General features: G+C 37.7%; 1 protein-coding gene across 7 annotated transcripts in view; it reads left to right on the forward strand.

The window, feature by feature from the left end:
- Nucleotides 1-15,072, forward strand: part of LOC111054325 (protein bric-a-brac 1) — a 547,242-nt gene that overhangs the window by 85,766 nt on the left and 446,404 nt on the right. The gene's annotated exons all lie outside the window — the stretch shown is intronic.

Below are 15,072 nucleotides of genomic sequence, written 5' to 3' on the forward strand. Positions count from 1 at the left end.
AAAATACAATAACATTTTTTATCCATTTTTATTTTCTTGAAGTTCATGAAAAATAAGGCTGATCGGGCCGGTTTTCAATTGTTACCAGGCTTGTCGCCTATAGTGAGTAACATGGTTACAATAATATTTATAAATTTACAAACCATTTTAAATGTTGAATGACATGATTTCATTACATTCTCATAAAAACATATCTCATGATAATGTGTGACATTGTATAATATAATAATACTACATGGTTTGGATGGCTAGTTGGAGTAAGTGATAACGCGTCGGTCTAATAATCAAGAGAACCCGAGTTCGAATCTCGACAAGTTTTTGTCGGAGGAGACGATACACCGTCGGTTCTGACTAGTTTACCTATAAAGTAGTCATCATCTCTCATCATCATCCCTCTCACTCATTACCCACGCACAAGCCTAAGAGCTTATGTGGCCATCACCCTCAGTATTATTATTATTATTATTATATAATTTTATTCATAATAATGTAGTGAAATAGAAAAGGATAAATATTTATATAAAAAATAATACAATCAACAAAAATCAGATGCCATTAGGAATTTTGATGTACAGGTATCAGTAGGTGTCAATCAACGCTCCAATCCCCCAGCAAAACAAGCAAAAAATATTGTTACTGTATAATAATTATTTCAAATTTACTATAAAACAATTATTCACAATATCTACAAAAATGATTGTGGTGAAAAACATATCTATGTAGTCTCACTCAATACTGCAAAAAGCTTGGATCTGAAGGTACTCAAGGTTGCTGTGAGAATCAAAGTGAGAAAGAGTGCGATAGAGTGAAATTGAGCGAGAGGATGAGTTTGTGTGAGTGTGTGAGAGAGAGAGAGACAAACTCCTCACACTAGAAATCGAATTGAAATGCTCGGCCAGTATCGATACTTTGAGGCTGGCGCTCTCGAAATGAACGAAACTCGAAAATCTGGTATCAATTTTTGAGAGCCCGCTATTGTTGTTTTCAAGCACTGATATAAGGAATAATTTTTCGATACACTCTCGAGCCCCTACCATGTTACAGTAAAAAAGTAAATGGAAAATTTCAACCCTCACACATCGGACATTCGGGGATCGGTCTTTGAACTCTTCTATATCCATCATGGCTTTCATTGACTCGTTTTGAAATCTAATCTAAAAAAGAATTGAATCTATTCTACTCCAAAGATACAAACTGAACTGGTATGAAAAAGTGTGTAACTGTGTATTGTTACAATAATAAAATGAATACCCCCTTCTTGGAAAATAGTTTCAGTGAAGATTAGCTAGTAGTCTATCAGTGCATTCAAAAGAAAAAGATATGCATTTAAAAAAAGAGATATAGAAATGACATGAAGAAGAGTAAGAGTAGAGTAGAGTAGAGCCCTAAAAGCCCGTAGATCATGAAGCGAAGAGTAGAGAAGTAGCAACATCAGTGATTTATTGATTCATGACTTTGATGATTTAATACAGTGATGCATGTACCGTATGAATTGAACATTTTTTTCGTCCTCGTAAGTTTTCATATCACAATTCCCATAATAATTTATATTTATATCATTTCTCTCTACAATCAAGATAATAACAACAATAATATTATGTATTTTTCTAATAAGCAAAAGTCATCTTTTATGCATTTACATAATGAATATAGAATGACTTTTCATGCACAAATACATTACCTCCCTAAAGGAGTTAGTTTTCTGTATGTTGCGATATAGATTTCTTTCGAATTATATTTGAGTATGTAGAATGCAACAAACTCGAACATTGTTTTAGTTTTTAAAGCCTTGGCCGTCTTATAGTTTTTATCTGTGCCTTTCTTTTCATACCATAAAACGGCTAAGATATTACCAGCGCGTATTATTGCTCAAGAGCAATGCATCTTACATTTTATGAAGCTATCAATTCCATTGTATGCAAACAAGCAGAATTTAATGTTGGCATATCAACGACGATGTATTCGTTTAACATTAACATTATTGCATAGTTGGAGTACAGCAATGGCTGGTTGAAAACGTGGATAACTTATAAGTTATAAGTGGAGAAGTTTAGAATCGGTAGCTTCTATTCGGTCATGATATGACCTGCAAGCTTTTTATATTCATTGCTTTCTAGGCAAATATGAACTTCAGTTGTAGTAGGCAACTCTCTTACAATGGACTTAATCAAGCTCCATGTAAGACAATACATGAGAACGGATATCTTCTAGAGTAGCTGGTGGTCTGAATGCTTGCCTTGCTACTTCAAACGGCAATTGAAGATGGCATTGTCAGGATTTACATTTTCATTCAGAATGGTAATAGTTGCCAATACCAGTAGCTCATATTGGAAAGTTTAGGTTAGGAGAAGATAGAAGTGGAGTAGAGAGGGTAATTCTATTACAATAGGAGTGAAGAAGAAAGAGGAATAATCGAAGTACGTGAACTCGAGTTGAATCTAATGGGATTACCGAATGATTACTACGTAAAGGATCATTTCCCTCTATTCTCTTGGAATATTTGTATCGACAACTAACATTTTGGAACTTTCCTATTGAGTTTCCAATTTCACAAAAATTAAGTTGAATATGAACTGCTGTATAAAACATTGTATTATACGACATAAATGTCGTATCTTACCCAGCGACCACATAATACAAACTATGTAATATGTACTTTGTACTATACGGTCGCTGATATCACAATCAATTGCTTCCATTCATTTTTTGCATTCTTTCATGCGTTATTTATTCTTTATTTATTTATTTACAAAGCAAATGACACTAATGTAATAACATTGGAAGATAAAATAATAAGGTAGTCCTTGTGCTATTTTTCTTCCAAATTTATAGGTGACAAAGTCCAAGATAAGATTATATATTATTTGATAGATTTTGAATTGTCGGGAAGGACAAAAAGCTTCCTTCCAACTTTCGCCGAGAGAAACTTAGATTATACTCTCTGATCTGTTCTAACCGAATAATTCTTGATTTTTTGATTATATACGGAACGTTAGAAATTCACTGATTGTTCTTCCAAATGTAATAAGGTATTGGTAACTAAACCCTTAGTTTGAGGGTTATTATAATATAATAACCCTCAAACTAATAACTTATATTATAAGCTATCAGCTAGACCACCAGGTAGCTTATAGCCAGAAATGTTATCTTATTATTGTGTTTTCTCACAATCGCAATCAGTTTCATGGTATAGTTAAGTAGACAAGCAGATGAAAACTTTTATACTATGACAAGTACATTACAGAATAACAATAATCAAATATTGAATTCAACAAAAATGCTTAGTGTACAGTCAAAGAATACAATACTGTTTGCTAAAGAGTGAACTTTGTCTGCAAACAGGAGCATATCTCACAATTGAAAATAAAATAGGGAATTCGCTTAGCGTACACACATGAGATATTATAAACTGAAAATAATGGGAATAAAATAATAATGACAATGAACATGAATGATACCAAATAGTAAATATAATAAATAATTAAAACCACACACACACACACACACACACACCACACACACACACACCACACACACACACACACACACACACACACACACACACACACACACACACACACACTCATACAACATGGAGCTGATTTTGTTAAATCATAGCTTACACCTTCCAATGGTGTATCAAAAAAAAAGAAGAACGAGTGAATAAAGTTCAGATTAAAATTCCAAAAAGATCCTCAATCTCTCCCGGTGAACGATTCATCAACCACAATCTTAATCTAGATTTAAAAGAAGCAATACTAGCTACATTTTTGACTTCAGTGGGAAGACAGTTGAAAAATTTCGGGCCCAAAAAAACGAAGCTCTTCTGAAACAAAGTACAATGAGAACGAGGCAATGTTATGAACCCCCTCTCAGCATTCCTAGTGTAATAGGGTAGGCCTACATCAGGTCCATGGTTACCACTTTTCTTATAAAATAGTGCCAGAACCTTGAAGACATACAGATATCTCAACGGCAGGATGGATCTTGCTTTAAAAAGTGGGAATGAGTGGACTCGCCCACCCTCACCGCAAATAACACGGATAATTGCCTTCTGCAGCCTAATCAAAGGCAAGAAATGAGATATATAAGTGGATGCCCAGCACGAAATACCATACCCAAGTCTGGACTGCACAAATGCATAGTACATATTAGAGACAACATTACCGGGAAACAGATGCCTTATGTGATAGAATTTCCGCAGCATCAGAAAGAGAACCTGCTTCAGCTTCTTGATATGGAGCCTCCAAGTTAGAGTATCATCTAAAATTAACCCTAGGTACTTGATAGAATTGGTCCGGCAGACAACATCACAATTACAATTCCGCTGCCCCATCAAGCAATCCATATCATGATACCTGAGCGGGGTAGGGAGGTCAACCGAGGTAGACAAGGAAAAGCACATATACTTAGTTTTGTTCGAATTCAGAGCCAACCTGTTCATTCCAAACCACAAGCTAAGATCATTTAGATCTCTCTGCATCATATTGCACAAAATATGAGAATCCTTAGCAACATAAACCAGGGCTGTGTCATCAGCAAATGATGTAACACATCCCTTGAATTTATGGTTGAACAAGTCATTAATATAAACCAGAAATAGAACCGGGCCCAGTACAGATCCTTGGGGAACACCACAATTCAACAAAGTCAAAGTATTACTTTTTACTCCTTGCACTGTAACACATTGCTTTCTTCCACTCAGGTAAGAATGGAACCACTGGAGAATGTTTCCTCTAATTCCAGCCCTACGCAGTTTCTCCAGCAATATAGAGTGACAGACTGTGTCAAAGGCTTTTCTAATATCCAAGAAAAGGCCTGAGACCCTGCAGCCTTCTGGACTATTCAAACCTGTATAAATACCCTTCAAAAAGCAGTTCAATGCCATTTCGGTGCTTAAACCTTCCTGAAATCCAAACTGACATTCATGAATAAGTTTTGTCTTATCGAAAAATCTAATAAGGCGTTTCTTTACCAGTTTTTCAAAAATCTTTGAAAAAACTGAGAGAAGAGAGACTGGTCTAAAGTTACCTACATCATATTCATCACCACTTTTGTATATAGGTACAACCTTTGCAAATTTCAAATCAGAGGGAAACCTACCATTCATGATGCTACAATTAAATATATCGACTAGAACTGGAATAATAGGCACACATATTTCCTTGATGAGACGTGTCGAAAATTTATCTATTCCAGGGGACTTATGATCAGCTAAGGAATTGATCAAAGAACAGACTTCATAGTAGTGAATGGGCTCAAAGAAGAAGGATTTACTAGGTGTGTTATTTTTGAAAATATCATAATATAAAGCTGTAGCATCTTCACTGGGATTACAGATAGCATCAATTACATCTTTAGGTACATTTACAAAATATTCATTGAAAATATTAGCAATGGAGGGCAAGTCCCTAAACTCAATGCCATCCCTTTTAATAAAAGTTATGGATTTTTTCCTCGCTGAGGACATACCTGTTACATCATTTATAACTTTCCATTGCCTTTTAGCTGGCATCTGATTTATATTTTGATAATAGTCTTGCTTAGCTATTTCAATCCACTTTTTAATTTTACTACTGTAAACCTTTAAATGATTTTTAATTTGTATATTATGTGGGTTCCTACGAAATTTATTGTATAATTTGTCTCTATCATGTATTGCAACACATAGTCCATCAGTCATCCAAGGTTTGAGCTTTTTGAACTTCTGATTTTTATACTTGTAATTTATAACTGTCTTAGCATTATCAACTGAGACATTTAGTACGTTAATAAATGATTTAAACTTGAAGTCCACATCGTTACTTGCAAAAACACTGCTCCAGTCATAATCGAATAATAAAGCTCTAAGATATTCATAATTAATTATTTCCTTGGTTCCCGTCCTAACATAATTCTTGCTGGCAACTCTTGAAATAGATAATGACACAGCCCTGTGGTCGCTGACATGAGTCTCAAAGACACCACTTTTTACATTATGGGTACCAGATGACTTCAAAAAGACATGATCTATACAAGTTGCACTCTCGTTTGTAACTCTAGTTTCGAAATTTACCATAGATTCAAAGCCATAACTATACATTACCTCTAAATATTTATCTGTTTTAATACTAATATTATCCAACAAATTGATATTTATATCTCCAATCAAAACTGTGTCCCCTGCTGGGAGAGAATTTAGAGCATTGTTGAGATTATCCAAAAATGAATCAAAGTCATAGCCATGCCATCTATACAAACAGAGTATTGATAAGGAATAGTTACCAAGTGTAGCCCTAATTAAAACTGTGTCTGACCCCATGATATCGCAATCCAACCTCTTCACATTAACATTTTTTGTATTAACAAAAACCAAGATTCCAGATGCCCTAGAATAGTTGCTACAGGCTATATAGGTGCTATAGCCATCTAAAGAATACATAGACGCTTCCTCAGGTGACTGCAACCAGACTTCAGACAATACAATTATATCCGGCATATACTTCCAACAACTCAAGTAGGACATAAAAACGTCATAATTACAATGTAAACTTCGAATATTCTGGTGAAAAATTATAAAATCATTTACATCTGTTAATAAACTATTATTCACTTCATTTATGTTGCTATAAAATCTAAAATCATTACCCATTTTCAATGCAAATAATAATCTCGTATCCTAAAACACCATTGTAATTCAGAAACCATACAAAAAAAAAACAACTCCATGGACCATTCATACTCACACACGCACACTCAATCATCCAAAAAATAAAGAAATACATCTTGCCCGTAAGGGACGATCTAATTGAAAGAAAAATAAAAAGAAAAAGACATACCCAGAACTACCAAGTAGCTCAAGCTTTTCAAACCACTACACAATGCAAATAATCCACTAACGACAATTAATAAATCTACTCTTAAATTCAATAATCATCACTCAACAAAATTTTTAAAATTACTCGTGTGTATAATCACAAGAAGTGTAATTCAATTCAAATAAAAATGCTCGTTATAGCCACACCTAACATTTACTCGACAATCGACTGCAACCATTTAAGGAACTCTGAGTACCTATCTTATCAACAGATTGACTATCACTTGATACAGTAGCACCCTGCTATCACCAACAATGATAGCAATCAACAGATCGAGGAAACGAAATGATAGCTCAGAATCCATCGAGTTATCTCTATTGCAAAAGTTGCATAGCCCAGTGAATAATATCCACAGCTTCCTCACTACTGCAGCCTATCAACTCGAACTATTTATATCACGGTACTAATTCATTATAAATTCCAACAAAAGAAACAAATACCAATAAAGATCAATCAGTAGTCAATATCTACATCAATATTAGATCTATACATTCAGCCTTAATTCATAGTGAAATTGATTTAGAATAGAAAGTATATTCATTGGAAAATTAAAAACATATGATGATTAAACAAACAATAATTCATAATAGAAAGAAACGAAAGCAAAATAAATCACTTACAGTTCAGTCTGATTTTTAGGGCCTCGCAAACATTCGGTATTAAAAATTGATCAATCACCACTTATCCCATAGTAGCTAATAACTAGAGCTTGGGAAAGTTCAAATCAGCCATACTTTTAACAACAATTTGTGCTCCCCTCTCCTCCTTGCGAATTCGAACCCTCCCAGCTCGGTCTATCCACGCATCCTTGATTGCCCCACTCTTCTTGAGCTGACGAGCTGCACCCAGAAGTTTCCTCCTCGTAGCAGTGAGACTACGGTTTATGTACACAGGAGCCGGACCCTCCAGACCCTGAATCTGATGCCTCCTAAGGATGCCAGCCTTCCGTCTCCGTTCCATCAGTTCATCGGCGTCGTGACGCCTAACAAACTTGACTATGATTGCGGGGGGCGGGGGCGGTGTCGATTTTCCGTCGTTAGGCCTCACAGCGCGAATAGGCTCCAGTCGATGACAGGCATCCACCATCGCTGGAGTCACCTCGAAGCCCACGGCCCGTCCCACCTCAGCCACCGTCTCCAGAACGTCCTCTTTATCCTTCTCGGGGATCCCCTGGATTTCCAGCGTGTTTCTTCTGGAGTATTGCTCTTGCTCATCAAGCCGCTCCTCGGTGGATCGCAACCGCGCTTTAATTAATTTAATTTCACCTTCAAGAGAGTCAATAATTTTCTGTTGCCGATCGATTATTTCACTTTGTTTGCTCACAATTTGACTAAGTTCATTCTGCTTATCCTGCCCTTTGTTTATAATATTTTTTAGTTCATCCATGCTATCAAACAATTTCTTTTGTCCACTGTTTAATTCATCCAATGACTCCATCACGACACTATCGGAACGTTTTTTTAACAAAGCTGTATCAGGAGTCACAGTACCTTTCACTGGAGTAGAGTCAGTTTGCTGAAGTTTTGAAGCACGTTTACAGTCAGGGCAAGACCAAGACGGACCCTTTATTATATCTAAGTCTTGAGGTTTGATATTGAGACAAACACTATGAAAATACGTTTTACACTCCTTACAATACAGTTTATCGGCGGCAGAGCGACCAACCGGCTGCTCACACTTGCCACAAGCACTCATCCTTATTAGAATATTAATCAAAGTTCAAATATACGATGCCAATGTAATTGTAATTCCACAAATTAATATTTTAGTGTAAAAAAAAACTTGTCGTAACAATCACAGTTAGGTTAGAAACTCAAGCCTTTGGTAGTCCGTTGGGTAAAAGCTACGCTATAATCATGCCAGCGATAAGAGAGACAAACAACACAACCGCCTCGCTCAACTGTCTAATCAATACTGATTGATTATATGTTTCCCATATATTGACAAAGACAAAGACAAGTTCCACTGATCTTTGTTCTTATTTTGGTTTAATTTCTTAGTTTATATTGAATAAATATATTACTGCAACTTAGGTCTACGCACAGGTTTTACCTTGTAGGCTACTCCTTAAACATAGATGGACATAAAAAAAATATACTGCAGTTTTGGGATCATTTTATATAGTTAATAGTATTTTTCTTGTATTATTTTTATATGTTAGAATATTAGATTATTATAATTGTGTATGTTTTTTGAGAAATAAATTTGAATTTGAATTTGAATTTGAAAAAAGTATTGTGGTGATGAGTACCAGTCTCCTTTCGGGGACGGCACTCATCTGAGGGTCAATTCCTGTTTTGGGTGAGAAACCTGCCTGGTCTGTGGTTCTCGCAGGTTGAGCCACTCCACTACCCGCCTTCTTTGCTCCTCTTTCAGGAAATGCCCTTGTCTTAAACCAGTCACGAAATTCGAAAAAATATCAAGAGTATACTAGATTCTTTTCCTGACAACTAATCAAGAGATTATTTGTACTATATTTCCTAAAGATCAAGTAATTCGATGATGGGTTACTATTGAACTCTGGAATGAATATGATATTAGCAAATAAATAGGCTATAAGCAAGGCCGAAGGTCGAACACAGGGTCACTAAGGAACAACATGTGAAGACAAGTTGCATTTATTTAAATTTACTAAATAATATAAGAATATTGTTTGTTCAATAATTAATAGATGAATTTGATAGCTTAATGTTCATAAATAATATAATTTGAATTTTAAAAAGTTCTTTCAAGTTTATAAATTTGTAAAGGATGAGCATTGTCACGTGGCATTTTAGCACCCCAAAATATTTTTGAAATGAACTATTGAGCTCTAATAGATTTATAAAATAGAAAGGAAAAATAGCCTAGTCAAAGTACCACTCAAGTGAAATCGAATGTTATTAGTGATAAAGAGTAATCATATTATCTAAAGCGATAAGAAAATCATGCAAAATTGTAATTCAACAATAATGAGGATTCATTGGCAGTATTAAAAATTATAAAGCGGCTTATTTATTATTGGCAGATCATAAAAAATAAAAGTTTGCATGTACATTTGAGGTTGAAATTCTTTGTTTTTGTTTTAAATGAATCAATCGATCTAGGATAAATCGATAGTTCTTTGAATCGATACCTAACAAATCAGCTGATTGCTCGATCAACCAGTATAAATTGAATTACAAAGTTTACTCACAAAATATGTATTATATACACTAGGGAAGGTTTATGTAAATAAATAGGGACAACTATTATTGCTGCATAAGTATTTATTGCAATCTAAAAAAGTATGAAAACCAAGAGTACACAAAGCTCATATAAAAAATTAAATGTACACTACTTTATAGTATTGTCTATCGAGATTTATTTATTGGAATAATCCAAGACAATCACTCCATTTATTTATATAAAATTTTTTATTCATCTTTCTATAACAAAGTTGAAGAAACCCTGAATCTGAAGTAACCAATTGTATTGAGTCTTACTAAAATTAGAAAGCCAATCAGAAGGAAGCTTACAAATCGTTCAAGGAAGAGATGAAATTTTCCTGAAAATCATTTCTTTTTGGCTTGTGATCCTGATCTGTGAGGACGCACATGGGAATTAGGGTTCTTTCTTCCTATTAAATGATTTAATAGAATCAACAGTTGCCAACAGTTTGCAATTAGATAATCGCATTTTCTCGAATTTCTAGCTTATTTTCAATTTTAGGTGAAAATGTTATTAAACATTAATTGTAGAGAGTCTCATGCTCAATCTTTTCCACTTGAAATTTTTTGTTTAAATTGTATCTGAAGCCTGATAATTGGGAATCTAAAATCAAACTTTGCATAGATGAGGTGGAGCTCCTGAAATTTTTACAGATATAGGACTTGTGGCAGTTGATATAACTTATCAAAGACTATTCTAGGTATACATTTGATCAAAATCTTTGGAGCCGTTTTTGAGAAAATCGTGAAAAACCCTGTTTTTGTCAACATTTTCTCCATTTCAGCCGCCATCTTGAATTGCATTTGATCGAAATTGTTCGTGTCGGATCCTTATAGGGGAAGGACCTCAAGTTCCAAATTTCAAGTCATTCCGTTAATTGGGAGAGAGATATCGTATACACAGACGCGCACACACACACACACACACACACACACACACACACACACACACACACACACACACACACACACACACACACACAGACCAATACCCAAAAACCACTTTTTTGGACTCAGGGGACCTTGAAACGTATAGAAATTTAGAAATTGGGTACCTTAATTTTTTTCGGAAAGCAATACTTTCCTTACCTATGGTAATAGGGCAAGGAAAGTAAAAACTGCAAGTAATTTAGACACATTCCCTATATAAACAAATATAATATCAAGGAAGACAGTAAAAATATCATACATGCTCATTGTTGATTGGAGTAAATAGCTAATGGAAAAGCATGCTATCTATTTGGTTTGGTGTTGCATTGCATCCGGGAGAGCGGTCAGCGATCCGAGTCTCGGATCATTGGCATGCGATCAGACAACAACCCATCATCGACAGAGACAACAGCACAACATAATCGACAAAGACAACAATCCGATTGATGGAACCCAATGCAACAACTGTTACTGTTGTTTGCGCTTAATCAGCTATTTTTTTCGACGCTCTGTCTCGAAACAACATTCCAGTGGTATGGTGCAAATTGAAAGCGAAACTGTTACAAAACTGAATGAAAAAATGTGGGCGGCCGCTGTATAGTGTACTCAAGATCAAAAGTGCTGTGGGCGCACTTAGGCCACTTCACACGTTTTCGGGTTTTCAGTTTATTTTTGAGTTTTCGTGGTGTTATCCTTACCCCGTGACTGTATCCTAGTGTTTAATGGAGAAAAAACGCGGCACCAACAACACAATGATAGATCTACAGATATCCTCACTGAAACTGAATTTCGGTATCAATTCAAGTATCATAAATGCCATAGCACACTGATTGATGATACAGATATATCTTTGCATACTCTGAGTGAGGAATTGCATACTCTGCATACTTTGAGGATGGGCATGGAGTGGTTTGAGGTGGAGTTTTAAAAACGTATAGATTCATTGATTGATACAAAAATTATCTTCGTTCTTCATTTATATCCTGACTGAGGTCTGTTGTTTTGGGATGAAGTGGAGTAAAAAATCTAGCCTCAATAAGCAATATGGTAGTGTGAAATTGGGTTCAACGTCCTCTTCTGGTGAAAGTTACCTTGAATGGACAGTTTTAACTAAATTGTGTGCTGTTTCCTCTCTATTAAATACTCACTGGCCACTTGAAAGCACTCTAGACTCTCAAGTAAGATATTTAACATTCAAGATATACACACACCACACACACACACACCACACACACACACACACACCACACACACACACACACACACACACACACACACCACACACACACACACACACACACCACACACACACACACCACACACACACACACACACCACACACACACACACACCACACACACACACACACACACACCACACACACACACACACACACACCACACACACACACACACACACACCACACACACACACACACCACACACACACACACCACACACACACACACACCACACACACACACACCACACACACACACACCACACACACACACACACCACACACACACACACACCACACACACACACACCACACACACACACACACCACACACACACACACACACCACACACACACACACCACACACACACACACACCACACACACACACACACCACACACACACACACACACACACACACACACACACACACACACACACACCACACACACACACACACCACACACACACACACACACACACCACACACACACACACCACACACACACACACACACACACACCACACACACACACACACACACCACACACACACACACACACACCACACACACACACACCACACACACACACACACCACACACACACACACACACACCACACACACACACACCACACACACACACACCACACACACACACACCACACACACACACACACACACACACACACACCACACACACACACACACACACCACACACACACACACACCACACACACACACACACACACACCACACACACACACACACCACACACACACACACACACACACACACACCACACACACACACACACACCACACACACACACACCACACACACACACACACCACACACACACACACCACACACACACACACACACACACACACACACACACACACACACACACACACCACACACACACACACCACACACACACACACACACCACACACACACACACACCACACACACACACACACCACACACACACACACACACACCACACACACACACACCACACACACACACACCACACACACACACACACCACACACACACACACACACACCACACACACACACACACACCACACACACACACACACACACACCACACACACACACACCACACACACACACACCACACACACACACACACACACACACACACACACACACACACACACCACACACACACACACCACACACACACACACCACACACACACACACCACACACACACACACCACACACACACACACACACCACACACACACACACACCACACACACACACACACACACACACACCACACACACACACACCACACACACACACACCACACACACACACACCACACACACACACACACACACCACACACACACACACCACACACACACACACACACCACACACACACACACACACACACACCACACACACACACACCACACACACACACACCACACACACACACACACACACCACACACACACACACCACACACACACACACACACACCACACACACACACACACACACCACACACACACACACACACACACACCACACACACACACACCACACACACACACACACCACACACACACACACACCACACACACACACACACACCACACACACACACACACACCACACACACACACACACCACACACACACACACCACACACACACACACACACACCACACACACACACACACACACCACACACACACACACCACACACACACACACCACACACACACACACACACACACACACCACACACACACACACACACCACACACACACACACACCACACACACACACACACACACACACCACACACACACACACACACACACACCACACACACACACACACCACACACACACACACACCACACACACACACACACACCACACACACACACACACACACCACACACACACACACCACACACACACACACCACACACACACACACACACACACCACACACACACACACACCACACACACACACACACACACCACACACACACACACCACACACACACACACCACACACTGGGTTCAACGTCCTCTTCTGGTGAAAGTTACCTTGAATGGACAGTTTTAACTAAATTGTGTGCTGTTTCCTCTCTATTAAATACTCACTGGCCACTTGAAAGCACTCTAGACTCTCAAGTAAGATATTTAACATTCAAGATATTCAAGTGACATATAACTTGAAACGACACGAAAAATGAACATCAATTCATGTGTGCTTGAAGATCGTTTCCAATTCAATTCAGTTATTACTTTCAAATCATATCACATTACAACAATACAAACAAATGAACGATGGAAAGTATTTATCTGCATCCGCATGTAGAGAGATCTGGGAGCTGAAATTGTTGGTTCTTTTCTCAATGAAATATTAACACAAAAGTGCTTAGGTGTTCAGAAATAAAGGTTATTAGGTATTGCGTTATATTTGTCTTGAGACAGAAGAGGAGTATATTTTACAAATGAAATTATATCTTGACTTGACTTTCCAATAACATACCCTAAAACTATAAGAGATAATGGAGTGACACGGCAAGGCATCAATTGACTGAACTTGTCAGAGATCTACAACCAGCTTGACCCAGCTTGACCAAGTAATAATGTTATTCCTTAGTTTTTGGTGGTCCGGCCAAAGTGATGATTGATAGTGGGGCAGGGGGCAGGGGCACAGTCAGCCATACTGGTTAATATTCATGATGGACCGATGTTTGACATAATTGTTGTGGCAATTGTTTGTATATACAGACAGACAGAGCAGGCAGGCCAGCACTATGCAGTTGTGCAGTTGCTAATTTGTG

Source organism: Nilaparvata lugens, chromosome 6 (assembly GCF_014356525.2).
Source record: "Nilaparvata lugens isolate BPH chromosome 6, ASM1435652v1, whole genome shotgun sequence".
In the NCBI taxonomy this organism is placed as follows: domain Eukaryota; kingdom Metazoa; phylum Arthropoda; class Insecta; order Hemiptera; family Delphacidae; genus Nilaparvata; species Nilaparvata lugens.